We start from the raw sequence: 16,261 nt of genomic DNA, 5'->3' as shown, positions 1-16,261 counted from the left end.
GCGCCAGAGGCTGAAACACCTGGGCTTATGCATTAAGCTTTTCACTTTGCATTCAGACATTGACCAGTGGAGAAACGGACAAAGCTTAGACAGGAGTGACTTCAGTCCCGTCTTTTCTCATGACACCGAGATGGGGAATCCAGTGTGGACTGGGACACATCCTGTCATCATTGTGCCACTTCCGGCCGCCTGTTTCCCTCCTCGAGTCTCTATTCCCTTCTCCGTAATTGGGGACAAGATGCCTGCTTGCCACATTGGCATGAACAGTAGCCGTCCAGCTCAGTAGCTGTAAGGAATCTGGTGGCAATTCTTGTCGTCACTCTGCATGCAGCGGGGTGGCCTGGTGTCGGGGGATCGGAACAGGGAGGAAAGCAGACTAATCTGGGGCTCATTTCATGGCAAATGACGCAGGACTTGGTCACCGGTCAGACAAGGGAAGAAGAGACAGGGGAGGGAAGACCTGATGAGCTCCAGTCACCGGGGACACGTGAAGCCTTTAAAAGCAGGGAGCACAGAGGAAACCCTGCCATGTCCAGTCCTCCTTGGTCCTGGGAGGTCGGCTCTGACACGTATGAACACAGAACATGGAAGTGCGTTGGAAGCAGCCCATTGGGATGTCAGGCCTGTGTCTGGGCGGCAGCCCGGCCAGGCAAGCACCTCAGGGAGTTGTCCTGAGAGGCTGCTCCGTGCTGTGGGCTGTGGGTGTGCCCTTGTTACAGGGCCACTCAGCAGGAAGCGGGGGCGGGGAGCTCAGAGATGAGGGGGTCTCCTTTGGGAACTTCACAGGGAAAAGGAAGGTCTCCTCAGGTACAGGAGGGTGAGGAGAGGAGAAAGGATGCATTCGGGATTGACCTTCCTGTAGGGACGGGGACATTCCATCAACAACCCCTCTTTGTCCTCAGATTTGCTGGGAGATCAGCTTTCAGGTGGGGAGTGCCCTGTGATGTTATCAAGAGAGGGCGAGGGCTGGCTCTGAGTGATCTTATGCTAATGAGCTCGCGTTGCAAAGGTGGGCAGAGGCCTGTGGCTTGGAGTTCCAGGCAGGGTTTCTGGCCAAGGGAACGGTCACGTGGGGCAGAGAGGCTCCTGGAACCAGCCCCCTGCTGACTGACCAGAACTCAGAAGGTGAACTGAGGCTGTCCAACGGGACAATGGGCGGCACCTGAGCCATTTAAAATTTTCCAGTAGCCGTGCTAGAGGAGTACGAAGCAATGGTGACATTAACGTTCATAATACAGTTTATTAAACCCAATCTGTCCCACCAGCCACCTCTCAAGTGCTCAGCAGCTGCATGTGGGTCGGGTCTGCTGCCAGTCAGCTCACGTCTAGACAACTCAGGCTCGAAACAAATGTCCAGCACTGAATGAGGAAAGAAGTTACTTCTGGCTGAAGTATCAGAACCAGTGGCCCCATGGCAGCTGAAGTTCATGCGTGTCTGCCTGCGTTTCACTGGCCAAGGGCGCCGTCTTTGCATTCTCTAACTTCCTTGCATCATCGCTCTCTTTCCTTTTTCCTGCCTCTATGTGCCGCAGAGAAAATACTGACAGATGAGAAAGCAAGGGCTTGGTCAAGTGTGTGCATCGCGATTGAAGGGGCCTCGTGGCCAGTAGTCGTGCAATTGGGGTAAATCTGATGACCCGCCTTCACAAAACCTTTTCTATGCTTCATTTCCTAGGGGGACTGTCTACAGCTTTTGAATTCACTGGGTAATGGCCTGTTCCTTGGCCTGTTGCTGGTCCAGATTTCGGGCAACACAGCTGACTGAGTGAAATGGTCTGGCTCTGACGGTCTGTCGCTGGGGGAGGCAGATAAGGACACACTGAGAAGTGACTAGTTACTTCCCCCGGGAGAGAACCTGGACACGTGCACCAGTTCCTAGTACAGTTCTGGCATAAAACAGACATTAGAAAAAACATTTGCTGAATTAAACGAAATGTCCAAGAGGTAAACACCTGGTCTTTGCCCCTGTAATGATGGAGAAACATATTTCATTCAGGCATAAAGCGAGCAGGGTGGCGGAAGAGATGGGTGTCACTGGGTCAGCTGTTCATTTATTCCTTTAACACACATACCCCGAGCACCAAATATGTGTTATACTCTGCTCCAGGGCGGTGATGAATCAGAGAGGCCACTGCCCTGTTCAGGAGAGAAGCAGATACGGACAATTACAACCAGCACATGACACATATCACAACAGAAGTTGGTACAAAGTGGTCTGGGAAGAAAGGGGAGGGCAAGCTTGAATCAGCTCGGGGAGTCTGGGAACGCTGGCAGAAGCCGTCTGAGCCTCTTGCAGGGTGAGAGGGAGTCGGCCTGCAGACAGGAAGGGAAGGTTTTGGGGCCTGAAGCATCAGCGGGACCGTGGCACTTAAAGGTCACCCAAGGAAACATGGCTCTCACCATTCGCTTATTCTGGCTGCGAGTATCCCTCACCGCTGTCTCTGGCCCTTCTCTGTGGTCAGTGCTGACCGCACCCCACCCTTCTGGGACTTGTGACTGCAGCTGTCACTGCTGCTGCCATCCCCCCCGTAGCCTAGGTCCCCCTGATCCTAGAAGCCTGTCAGCTGTGCCCCAACTCCTGGCCCTTTGGGTCTGAAGCACACATGCGGACCTGGGCCAGGCGCTGGCTGGTGGCAGGGAGGTGTGGGGGAGCTGATGTCCCAGCAGTGTCTCTGCCCAGGAGCTGCCTGGGGCCAGGTGGGCTCCTGCAGGTGTGGCATGGGGAGGGCTGCCCCAGTTCTCGTGACTGGGGTTCTGCTCTGTGGATGGAAAGACTAGAGCCCCACGGATGACTCTTCCTGGCCCTGTGTACCCAGTGGCCCACCTTCGTGCTGACTGCCGCTAGGCTGAGGTTGGATGGCATTCCTCAACCTCCAGGCTTCTAGACTGGGGGCGTGGATGGGGAGGGAAGACTCAGCGAGTGGCACAGGTGAAGGCCTTGCTCCTAATGTGCAGAAGGGGTGTGGGTCCCGCCCACCTCTGCCCCCAGGGCCCTCTCCATTTCTTGACCTGGGCCCACTGGTGACCTGGCTCTGCCCCCAGGTAAGCAGGTGTCTTCACCTCATCAGGGTCTCCATTCACACTCATTCAGCAACAGGACCTGCCTGCTCCCGGGAGGCCGCTCGGTGACGCTCATTGTCAACACCCTTTCTGTCTCCTTTGATTGCAGCAGAAAGACTGTCTGCCATTCAAGGGGTTCAGATAGCAGCCAGCAGGAGGGGAGGGGCTTGCAGCCCTAGAGGCCTCTGGAAGCAAATGATCCAGAAACGGTTTGCAGGGAAGGCTAAGACCTGGGAGCCAAAGCACTGAGAACCAGCTAGCATTTGCATAAAGCTCTGTAGGTGACCAGCCACTTTCTAAGCACTGCTGCACTTGACCCCTAGCTGTGATCGGGCCCTTCTCCCTAAACGGGAGGAGACAAATTCCCAGTGCTCAGGTGACTCACCTGAAGTCATGACGCTTGGAGCCTGGGCCGGTCCCCGGATGTGCGTCGCCACAGACGACACGGTCGGGGTTTAAGCCCTACGTACTCCAACGCCTGGGACACTGTGCTCTCCCTGTCCTCCCTGCCTTCTTTCCTTTTCCCTTCCCTTAAATATTTGATGAGCTCAGAGCCTGGCATGGTGGGTGCTTAGGATAGTATGGGGGAAAAAGACCCTCCCTGTTGAGGGATTGGCCTGCTGAAGAGCTGCGTGTGGGCAGGGGATCCCCGGGGGCCTCCCTCTGGGCACTCCATGCCTCCTCACCTGCGACTTTGTACGTAGACCTGTCTCCATGCAGCCACATCCTCGTGACCTACGTTAGTCGGGGCCAATCGGCTTTGAGTTCAACACAAGCCTGAGGATGATTTTCCGACTCACCTGGGAATAATTCTGCACAGACACTGATGCTGTACGTCTGTGTGTATTTCTTCTAAGACTTTCCCCTCAACACTTGTCCTCCTGAGTGTCAGCCCTGGAATCTCACGTGCCTGTAGCTTATTCGTTTCCGCTGCTGCTGAGAGTCTCCCTACAAAAACAGACCCCCGTATGCTTATCCATTCTATTGGTGGCTTTCTTTCTGCGTGGGGGCTGTTCGAAAGCAGCAGCCCCGTGAAGCATTTTTGCCCATTTCTTGGTAAACATGTACAAGAGTGTTTTGCAAACTGTAGATGGATGCTGGCTTGCTTCCTGATGGGCATTTAAAATAATGGAAGAAAATACAGTTGAATGTGTCAGAACACACCCCAGAGGAAGGATAAGAATTGTTTTCTGAAACATTTGTTTGAGTTTATCTATAGCTCTTTCTAGGTGGCATGGCAGGACCTCAGAGGAGTGTGTGTGTGTGTGTGTGTGTGTGTGTGTGTGTGTGTGTGAGTGTGAGTGTGCATGCGTGCAGGGCTCCAGTGTACAATGTATTTTACTACCACGATGGAAGCTCAAAGATCTCAAATACCTTGAGGTCATAAGGAAGATGTGTCTTCCACTTTACTCCAGTGAAATTATTTTCCAGCGCGGTTATACACACGTTTACATTTTATAACGTACATTTATCTTACTCCGAGTGCTGATTTTTCTTTTCAACTGTTGGCTAATAGTGAAAAGGTTTCTTGGGATGTTAATTTGCGTTTCTCTGATTACTAATGTGCTTAAACGGAATTGTCATGTGTGTGTCAGCCACTTCTGTTCCTTCTGTGAGATGCCCGGGCAACTTTTTCATCCATTTTTTAAAATTGTTTTGTATGGATTCGTAGAGTACTTTTACTACTCTGGACAAAATCCTTGTGTCTGCACACATATGTTTTAGATATCTTCTCTCGGTTCTTAGTTTTCAGTTTTCTTTTCACTTTCTTACTTCCATCGATGAACAGAAAATCTTAACTTTTTTACAGCTTTAACGAGGTATAATTAGCATACAAAAACTGCAGGCATTTACTGTGTACAGTTGGCTAGTACCACGATCAAAGTAGTAAACACCTCTGTCACCTCCAAAAGCTTCCTGTGTCTGTGTGTGTGAAGGACGCTTAACACGAGACCCACCCTCTGAACAAAGTGTTGGGTGCACGCCGAGCTGTGGCTAACCACAGAGGTGGCTCTGTGTGGCAGATCCCGAGAACTCACTTACCTGCTGTAACTGCAGCCTCACTCCCATCCAGCGACAGCTCCCCATGTCCCCGCCCCCACCCCTGGTCTGTACCCTCCTACTTTCTGCTTCCACGCGTTTGACTACTTTAGATCCCTCCTGGAGGAAGAATCATGTGGGATTTGTCCTTCTGTGACTGGCTTATTTCACTTCGTGTAACGCCTTCCGGGTTCATCCGTGTCGGTATGACTGAATAACATTCCATTTTACGTTGATAGCCCATTTTCTGTGTCCACTCACCCGCTGATGGACATGTGGGTTGTTTCCATGTCTTGGCTCTTGTGAATAACGGGAGTGGCGTGCGGCTTTCGCTTAGAGATGCTGAGCTCAATTGTTTTCACACCAGGAAGTGGGATTGCTGGGTCGCAGTGGAGTCTGGCTTCAATTTCTTAAGGAAGCTCCCTAACGTCTTCCCTCGTGGCTGCCCCATCCTACATTCCCACCAGCAGCGCACAAACGTTCCAATTTCTCCATAACTTCGCCAACACGTATCTTTTGTGTTTTGGTAATTCGTTCTCTCCTCTTACAAATAGGAGAGAGACGGGTGTCCCCGCATTGTCAGGATGTGGTCTTTGGCCACCCCACAGGTACGTGGTCTCAGGAAGAGGCAGTTTCGTTGCAGAAGCAGAATACAACCTGCTCAGGAAATCTATTTTCTAAAGGCGGTTGTTTTTCAAAACAGAAAAAAAAAAATTTCCAAAAGTAAGCCTGCTTAGATTAATGCGATTTTGGCATGAGACGATGGACCCTTTTCTCAGTTCTGTGCAGCTCCTGCCATCACCTGATCATTTTAGAGCAGTTTAGGCAAGAAGCTGAGATGAATTATAGGTACAGTAGTGATTGGTCTATACCTGCATCCTACTCCAGCCAAGTAGTCAGTAAAAATGCCCAGAGGTTGGTTTGAAACGTTCATAAATGGACTTATCGTATCAGTTAGTGCATTTTTGAAATGAATTGATTGGCATGGGTTCAGCCAATTTTTTGAGACTGATTGTTTCAATCGATAAGAGAGAAAACAGTCAACTGGATGCACATGAACTCAACGGGATGTCCATTAGGCTTCTGGGTTCCCAACAGTGACTGCTTTTACTGTATTTCTCACTTTCACCCAAATAATTAGGTGTCACGTTGGTCCAGCTGTAGTTAGTCTCTGAGCTGTTCTTTGGCGCTTTACCACTTTCCCAGTTCCCCAGGCATCTGCACTTTCCTACCTGAACACGACAGGGTGTCAGCATGTGGGACCGCGTGTCAGCTGGGTTAAGGGGACAAGCTTTGGAGTCAGCCGCTGCTGGATCCAAATTCTGCCTCCATTCCACAGTGGAACGTTATTTGATGTCTCTGGGTCTCAGCTTTCTAATCTGTAAAATGGGTAATAATAATAGCAGTGTTACCTCAAAGTTGTTAATGCACATTCCACAGGAGGCACTTTAAATCGTGCAGGGCACACGAAAAAGCAATGAAATTTTAAGTGTGTATGCTTCTGCAGCAGCGAGGAAAATGAGTTACCCATGAAATTCAATACAAAAGAAATAGGTGAGTCTTAGACTTGCTTAGACTTGTGATGACAGATATTTTCAGCCATTGGTTGGTGACGTTATCTACTTTCCTCTTTCCAGTGGTACTGGGGCCACAGCTCTCAGCATATGTTTGCTCATTGAAACACCCCAAACAAGGTAGTTCTTACACCCACGAAAACAACAGTAAATCCAGGATGATGTAAGCAACACGCTGAAATTTTATTTGTTTCAAACTATGATGAGAACACTGCACTTTGTCCAAACTTATCACCGAGGTCTGGGTTCATGGAATTGGGAATTCTGAGGAACGGGGAAAAACCTGCTCCTTTTAGCTTTTCAGTAGGAAGTTTCTCTGATTCTTGCATCTCATCAGTCTATTCCCAACAGGTAGGTTGGTCATTAGGATCTCAGCTGTTGTTCATGTCCACAAGATAATGACACATCCAGGCTGTACCCGTCTCACCTTGGGTCCCCCGGGAAGCGGAGCTGAGTTAAAGACTTAACAGAGGAGGGGGTCGCAGGGAGCAGGACTGAGGCACACGCAGGGCAAAGCAGGCAGGAGCGAGCTGGGCACCAGGACAGCTGGCGGCTGTTTGACCCCTCGGGGCCGTGTGCAGAGGCCGCGGAAGGGGGCCTGGAGACCGCACGTGGGGAGCTGCGCTTGGCTCCCGTCTGCCCTGCTCAGAGATAGCCAGTGGGGTGTCAATGCCCTTGCACTTCTGAGCTGTGCAGGTTAGAGCTTCAGGGGGGTCCTGAGGGGATCCCCAGGCACAGTGTCCACAGAGCAGGCCAGAGGTGGAGACACATGCTGAGGGTCTGAGACGAGGGACCGTCCAGCCGTTCCTGCATGAAGCTGACGGCAGCCACTAGGCTGAGTGGGTCTGAAGAGGTGCAGAAGGGGCGCCAACAGGGCGTTAGACACACAGCGGCGAGCGTTTTTGATGTGCGCTGCTCACAACACAACACACGTGGACACAAAGGCTGGAACAGTTCCTCGTCGACCGGTTACTCTGACACTGCACGGCAGGGCTCTGAGAAAAGGTGTGCAGCCCAATGCTGACAAATTTGCATTTTTCCTGCTAGTGGAGTTATTGCCGAAATGGAACCGAGCTCCTGAAGCCACTGCTTCCATTGTCCGGTTATGTGTCTGCCACCTTCAGCAGTCACTCCGCTCTGTACCCGCTGCCGTGAGCTTGTGTCAAGCTGGGTTCATATTAGCGTCCTTCCTTTCTGAGAGGCTCTGATCCCCACCTTCCCATTGCAGTGCCCTGTGCCCTGGGCCTCTGGGTCGTGCTTGATGGACAGTTGTGAGCGCCCCAGCCCCCGCCCCATCTGGTAGGTGGCTGGGCTCCATCCAGACCCCTCCCATGCAGAGTGTTTTCCTGCTCTCAGGACACTGCGCCGTGCCAGCGTCTCATGATGGGGAGTGATGTGCCCAGCGTGGCCCTCTGCTCCAGGTGCACACAGACGACACCCCCGGCCACCTCTGTGCTGCTTTGCCATTTGAAAGGCTCTTCCACACTCTGCTGTATTTCGCGGCGCTTTTCATGACACTGTCCGACGCTGCAACGATTCTTCTTTTCTCCAAATTCTGGCAACACTGGATATCTGCGAAGTCTCCATTTGTACTGTATCTGAGGAATCATCAGTCCAGTCCCCGGGGTGCTGGTGACTCTGCTACCCCATGGAAAAAAACCCAAAAACCTGATGTGTGGTGTTAGCCATTTTGCACGATGTCTGCTCCTGCCCTGGCCTATTTCAAACCATCAACAGTTTAGCCACCAACTAGCGAAAGGGAATGAATAAATCTATCCCATACAAATACACAAAATAATATTTCACCCCTCTAAGCAATTTCAGTGGCCATCTAGTCCAACACCTGCATTTTAAGTGTAACAAAATAGAGGCCCAAGTCACTGACGAGGGACAGGACGCTAGATCACCAGCTCACGATTCTGTCTAATGGCTTTCACTGCATTCTGCTCGCTGCAGGGCTTGACCTGCACTGGTCGTCCTCACGTTCATCGATTGAGACTCTCAGAGGCCTCAGGCGAGGGCGACGTTCTCTAACTTAGTGTCTCCTGATGGCACAGGGCACAGCGCTAGGCCAGCAAAGGGCAGGTGGACGAAATTCCACTCTGTGTGACGTCATGGGAGAAATCTAACCCCACCCCCAGTTATGGTGCCAAAGGCACCCTCTACCCCCACCTGCTTACCACACATGCCCAGGGTGCTCATTCCCAGGGAAATAGGCGGCTTTACTAAGTAGTACAGAGAATAAGAATTATTCATAAAGAACATCAGTCGTTCAACTCTTTTCCCTGGTTTAATATAGTCCAGCACCCTTTTCATAATCTAATATGCTATGTATTTTAATTTTTATTTTTTGCGGTGTCTCCCCTGTTAAGCTGTAAGCTCATGGGACAACATTTCTGTGTGCTTTGTCCCCTGCAGAATCCACAGTTCGGGGAGTGGCTGGTTCAGAGGAGGTGCTCAACAAATTCTTCTTGAATGGAGAATGAAATGGGCTTGGGGAAAACTAGATTCTTGCCTTCAGAACCTCCACAGCCTTTCTTATAAGAATACGTGTCGACCCTCCCGGATGAGAGGTGGTGGACTGCAGCATTTCCCATGAGTCACCACCAACCTGTCAGGGGATGTGATTTGGCAGGGCACTGTTCACAAAGTACCCACTTTCTGTCTGATTTTACCACTGAGGAATCTGGGGCCCAGGAGGATGAGCGACTTAGCCAAGGGCCCACAGCTCATTCTTGGGGCTAGAACCTCAAATCTGCTGACATTCAGACCACCACTCTTTCAACTTCACTCTTCCTGCGGCACCAGTAAATTAATTCCTCTGCCAGGTAATAGCTGATGTTTTAAATGATTACCTGGGTCCAAACATCTTTTATCAGGTGGAAGCATGAAACTTGATAGAACAGTCCCCAACTATAAGGAAGTACATAAGATACTTAAATGGACAAATAGATCAAATCTCAGTATTTAAAAAAGCCATGTCATTAGTCATCTAAATTCCTTCCCCATAATGGAATTTAATTATGATTATACTCAACTGAACTTATATTTTCAGGAATATGAAAAGAACATATCAGGCATCTAACCTCTATGATGAATTTGAAAATAAGAGAAAATGTGATGAACGCAGGAAGGAAAAGAGGGAGATCTCTCTGTCTTCCTCTCTGCCCCCTGTGTCTCTCTGTGTCTCTCTGACACACACACACACACACACACACACACACACACACACACACACACACCAATTACTTTCTCTTTTTGCCTGCGGATTCTGAGACTCTTATGGGTCCTTTGTTAGGTGGCGAGAAGTCTGCAGAAGACCTGGGGATGGTTGGAGAGTCAGGCAGCCTGGTGCTTTGGAGAGAAAGCTGACTCTGGGGTCATCAAATGTGGGTTTCCTTCTATCTATCACTAACCAGCTGTGAGCATCCAGGCAAGTCATTTCCTTGGGTCTCAGTGGCCAGTGGCGAAGGTTGTCTTACTGCCATGAGTAGCCAGTAAGGGCTGATGACTGCTTTCCTATCCTTATTGCAACAGTCAGTGTGGGTATTAGCTTCTCCTGGAGGACGGCAGCTCACAGACTCTGGAGCACACGAGAATCACTTGCTTGGCAGACATTGGGTTCCAGGCCACAGTCCCAGAAGCCTGGGACACGCCCGAGAGTCTGCAGGTTTCTCCTACGCTCCTAGAGATTCTGATGTAGCTACACTGCACACCTTGCTGTGAGGAGCACTGTTCTAAGATTGCGGGGATGCCCTTTGAATTGATCACAAAAAGCTTCTGTATTTTCAGGGTAAGGCTGCCACACTGCAGACTTATTGCAACTTAACTGAGAACGTCACAATAGGAGGAAGATTAAAGCCAGGGAAAGTGAGACAGAGTAAGATGGGTCATGAGGGACTTAATGCTATCCCATCCACAGAGCTCAGTGATGCCCAGGGGCTGCCGGGTGTGCCTGTCCGGCCCAGATGGAGATCAACGGGAGAGGAGAAAGGCTTTGCCGCAACCCAACCATATTGGGGAGACTGCATTGCCTCTTCCCAGCTCCCTGCTGGGTTGCTATAACTTACTACCCCATTCTCCAAAGGAGGAACATAAGACTAGTGACTTGTCCAAAGTCACACAGGTACTGAGCCACACAAGCTTCTGCGCCAGTGAGAAACAAGCCATGACCATAAGATGGACGTTCCTGCAGGTGTGGGGTAAATAGAGCAGCGAGCAAAACAGAAGAAATTGAATGAGAGAAGAGAAATAATGGAGAGAGGGAGGGAGGTAGAAAATGCAGAGAAAGAAAAAAATAAATAAGGAAGTGGCCATGGTGAAGAGTATCACAGGATTATTAATACTTAACATGGGGACCACATGGGACAGGGACAAATCACTTGGGAAAATTGAGAAGGAGGTGACAGTGACTTTGGGACTTGAAACCCTCTTTAGAGTACTCCCCCGACTCAGGTAGCAAATCCTGAGGTTAGGAGTGGATTATATCAACCAATATAAAGTGTATGTGACTGATGGGTTCAAAGCACAGGCTGCCAGGGACGTTTGTATTTCAACGGGGAAGGAAATACTAAGCCAAAGGAATGCATGTCTAATTGTGGAATTCCAGACCATAATGGACAATTAGGAGTGAGTAAAGTGGCCTCCCCACTGCACCGAAAGGAAAAATCCTATGCTATGAGAGGCTCGGCTTCTGCCTGCTGCAGAGGAGAGTGGGGTATTATTCCAGCACATGGTAGACACTTTCCAGAAGAAAAGCTGATCTGTGGGCTCCGTCCTATGCCTTAGAGACGTATATTGAGGTTGAAAGCAGGCTGACCGCAGGCATTGTCTTCTGACTAATGACCCATTTCTTTCCTCCACTTCCATTCCTGGCCGTACCTGCAACCCCACCCCCGGCCCCCAGCAGGCACAGTCTTTCTTCTTGCTCAGAGTAGCCCCAGGGCTGGCCATTGAGTGAGCACCACACCTCTGAGAGCCACCTGCACCTCCTTTACATGGCTGGCCACCTGAAAATCAGGGAGGCCTGTGTTACCAGGGCAGCTGTCCCTGACCTGTACAAGCGTTCTTCGTTTCGGCCAACAACGTCTGCAAACGCGTGAGGTCTGGGGTCAGCGACTCCAGCAAAGCGTGTCCAGGCTGCCTGAGAGGGTCCCGTAGGAGAGAGCCTTTTGCCCTCTGCCATCCGCTAGGAGAAAGCTTGCTTTGCTCTTGGGCTGGCCACTTACCCAAAGATCAACCCCTTCCCTGCACTGCGTCTTCCGGCTGCTGCTGCGGGGCTGGCGGTGCAGGTTCTTCCTGCTCTCACCTGTATGCACGGACAACTGCTCAGTGCACGCCTAGTGTCTTCACTCTCAGACTGCCTCCTCTGCTCTGGCTGCCTGGGTATCTGCACCCTGGGCTGCTGCAGCCTGGGCCAGTTAAAGACGTTTGGCCAGGGCGTTGTTGTTTGAGCTGGGCTTTGGTGAAGGATGCATTTTCCACGTGTCCGACACAGTTGTGCACCTGTGAGTTTTAGCCGTGAGAACAGTTTGCAGAATCATAAGCGGGTCCTACAGCAGTAAGGGGATCCCTGAGGGCCATAGGGATGATAAAGGCCGGGGGCTTTATCACGTGGGGTTGAGGGTGGAAGCTTTTCTCACTCACAGGATTGAAACTGGCTGCTCACCATCTTTGCCTGTAGGAGCAGCAGTTCTGACTTAAAGGGGAAAGGTGCCCCGAAGGCTTATCCGAAAGGAAATCCAAACCCGGCCCACAGGTTCTCCTAGGACCTGCTCAAAAGCCCTGTTTTGGGAAGCTGTGCCTGCTTGGCTCACAGCATATGCCCCATCATTGTTTGCTGTTATGACTTAACATCTGTGCGACGCCCTTTTGCCATCTTTTAAATGGATATAGTAGGGTCGCTGTGCGAATTCACCACTAGAGCTGAGGGGAAGCCCCTCACACTTGCCTGCACACAGCAGACAGTAATTAAGCGTTCCCCCCTTTCCATTGTAACGAGGCTTTCACTACTTATTCAAGCTTGTGGTTGGCCTCCCTTTTCTCTCCGAAATGTGCAGAGCGTTGGTTAGGGGAGTGCTCTGCCTCCTGCCAGCCCAGCAGGGTCAGAGGGTCCTACAAAACAGGTCTCACCCCCAATCATGTCCTGCGTCGGCCTCTGTCTTCTTCCTAGAATAACCCCCACCACGAAAGTCATCTACTGAGCAAATCTTTATTGAGCTCTATGCACCAGCCCTTTGCATTCTCACACCCAGACGCACAGCTAGTGGGAGTGGCAGAGCCAGGATGGAAATGGCGGTTTCCCAGCCGGGCTCCTCACCACAGGGCTCACTGGGCTCTGCGGTGGCTGGACGGTGACACATGCATCTTCCTGTCCTCCCCACCAAGCCTCGTGGTAGGAGTTGGAGGGGGGGAGACTAGAATTCCAAGGACCGAGTTCTCTTGTTTCTGCGTGATGGCATCCTCCCCAGGCCTGGCCCTGCTCGTAGACGTGGGTGGCTTTTGTAATTAAAGGAGTTACAGCGTTCAAACTGCTGGCTTTTAACACCCCTGTTGGTTTAGTTGCTGATTTTCTTCCGATTTGTGCCAATATCTACACTGTACAAAGCCGCGTATCCGTGCGTGTGGTAGGGCTATAGAGAATCATAATTCTGCTCTAATCATTCCAAGTTGTGGGGATAACAATCTTTCAAATACTGAAGCCACTGTTTTCTGGGCATCTGCCACGTGCCAGTGTCTGCATTGGCTGTCTGTCATCATCACGGTGACCCTACCAAGTAGGCACCAGTGTCTCCATTTGACCGATGGGGAAACTGAGGCTCAGAGAGGTCGAGAGACCGGTCCAAAGCCACAGCACTGGTTTGGGTCAGGGTGCAAACAGACGTCCAAGGTTGTATGGGTCCAAGTCTGTAGTCTGTCCTACAGAAGACACCATTGTCCTCTCTGATGACCAAACCTTTTCTGTTCCAACCTGCCTGGTCAAGCTTTCCATCAAGTCTCAAGGTTTGGCCGTAGGGTTTGCTTTGCATGATGGGTCATCACGCGCTCAGTGTTCCGATGGCCCCAAGACTGCAGCAGGTAGAGCCACGTCATCCTTCCACCCAGTGTCACCTCCAGGGTCGATCCAATCCTACGGGAGCCTATACAGGGTTTGGCGCTGGAGGTCGGGAAGGAAAATGGTCCGATGAGTGCAGTGTTAATGAGGCCTGAGCCTAAATGTGATTTGTCCTCACAAAGGCCACTCTGTCCTCTGCCGGCGGCATGGGAGTCCTGTTTCAGCCCCGGGCCGGCCACCCTGGCTCGGCCGCTGTCTTACCGCGCGGAGCAGGCCCGCTCCTGATAACATCACGGGCACAGTGGGGCTTTGTGCACCTGCAGGCTCCAGTTACCTGGGGCAGGCAGGAGGCGGGCTCCGACCGGCCGGCAGGGAGGCAGTGACTCAGTAAAAGCAAGCGTGAGTAGGGAGTGTTTGGGAAACCCCAAAGGAAGCCGTCTTCCCCCTGTATCCTCAAGGTGCTTCCCAAGGAGGCCGTTTGATCACTGCCGTCAAACCCAGCGAAGAGAAGGGCTTCGGGCGAGAAGGTTCAACCGCCAGCCACCCTGGGTTTGTGTGTGTTTCTACTCCCAGCTGGACGCGGGCCAGCCTGCTCGCTCAGGCACTTCTCCTTGTCCCTGGGGCCCTCTCCGTGTGACACATCACAGGCCAGCTGTCTTCCAAACCAGGGTAGTGTTGCCTGCGACTTCTTCCTCTGAAGCCAACATCTGGGTGTGTGCCTTTGAGCACGAGTCAGACGGTTCCTCAGAAACAAATCTGTCCGCGCTCAGCCCAGGGCCTCCTCCAAGGACACTGAGCTGGATGGGCAGCTCTTGTCGGGGGTGGAGTCCTCCCTGGGAATGAGCCCGGGTCTCTGAGCTGGGGCTGGAAGCCGCAGTGACATAACACTGTGGGGACAGCAAGTGTAGGCTTTGAGGTGATTGTCAGACCCCTCCAGTGCCAGCCCCCACCTCCCTCTGCACCACTCAGCCCGGTGCTCACATCGTCCTGTCCGATGGTGTTCTGGTGTGACCCCTCTGCCACCTTATGTGCCCCACTGGGCCTGCTTGTCACATGCTCTGTCAGCAGCATGGCCTACTTCTCCTCCCTTCCCTGTGAAACCCGTCAGTGTCCCAAGGCCCAGAGCTCTGAGGTCCAGGAAAGCAACAGACGCTAATATAATACACTAATTCTAAGGGGTTAAATTCATTTCCTGAGTCTGTAGAAACCAATGACCACAAACTGGGTGGCTTACAACAAAAATTTATTCCCTCACAATCTGAAGGGCAGAAGTCCAAAATCAAGGTCATGGCAGGGTTGGCATGCTGAAGGCTCTAGGGGAGGGTCCTCGCCTCTTCCAGCTTCTGGTGGCACCAAGCCTTCCTTGGTTTGTGGCTGCATCACTCCATCTCTGCCGCCGTGGTCACAGGGGCACCTCTGTGTGTGTTTCTCCTCTTCTCCCAATTGTAGGGGCAAATGTCCCAGTCACGGTTCTGGGTTTAGCACACAGACATATATTTTGGAGGGCTATGATGCAACCCACTACAGGTGTTAAAAGCAGATAACACTCTGATGTGTTATCAACACTGTGTCGTATTTGCATTTTTTAAAATGCGACTTCACTGTTTTAATTTAAAAAAATGACACAGTGGAAATTTGGGGCCTCCTCGTTCACAGCCGGTGCAGCATTTTGGAGCAAGTTTTATTGCTTGTTTGTTTATTTCCTTCCAGTAACACATCTGTCTGCCTTATATGTTGGCTCCGGGAGACGTGCTGCAGGGTTGCCTGGGAGTGAGAGAGAACGTGGCCCCTGAACCAAGGCGGAGGTGGGGCGGTCAGCGGGCGAAGTTTTCTCTTCTGAGTTGCTTTGGAAGAAGTGTCATCCTCCTCCCAGGAGCTGGGAGGGGTGGTGGCCCTGCCCCAGGGCTCTCTGCATGAGAGATGATTTGCTGTGTTTGAAGCTGGGCTCTTGGAAAATCCCTCCTACAGACAGGTGGGCACATTCCAGCTGGTCCTAGAAGAAGCGGGAACAAAAAGCAGTGGTCAGTTCCCCTGATCTCAACACCTGGCATGTCCATGGCAAGGCATCTAAAGAAAGCCGAATTTGGGAGACCGCTTGACCTTGGGGAATGCACGCAGAGTGGAATTCATATGCTCAGAGGACACCCTTCTTCCTCCTTCTGGAAGCTTTTCCTCCAGTAGCCACGTGGCTCAAGAGTGACTACCTTACCAAGAATAGCACTCTTGCCCCCCTGCCTCCTTTCCTTTCCTCATTTCGTTTTGTCTCAAGGACAGATTTTGTCTGGAGCCAATGGAGTTTGGGAAACATGTTTGACTACATAAATGCGCTATGTGCAGACAATAACAAGTACATACTGTGTGATTCCACCGAAAAGTGTTAGGCCGCTGTACAAAATAATGTGCAGTGACAGGTGGGAGAGGTTGCACAGTGTCAGGAGGAGACTCTAGGGTGTCGGATACGGTCCTTATCTCATGGTGGTGTTGATTTCATGGGTGTCCGCGTGTGTTGACACTCATCAAATTGTTTTCTTTA

This window comes from Rhinolophus sinicus, linkage group LG17 (assembly GCF_036562045.2).
Source record: "Rhinolophus sinicus isolate RSC01 linkage group LG17, ASM3656204v1, whole genome shotgun sequence".
Lineage (NCBI taxonomy): Eukaryota > Metazoa > Chordata > Mammalia > Chiroptera > Rhinolophidae > Rhinolophus > Rhinolophus sinicus.
Note: the sequence above shows the minus strand (reverse complement) of the source record.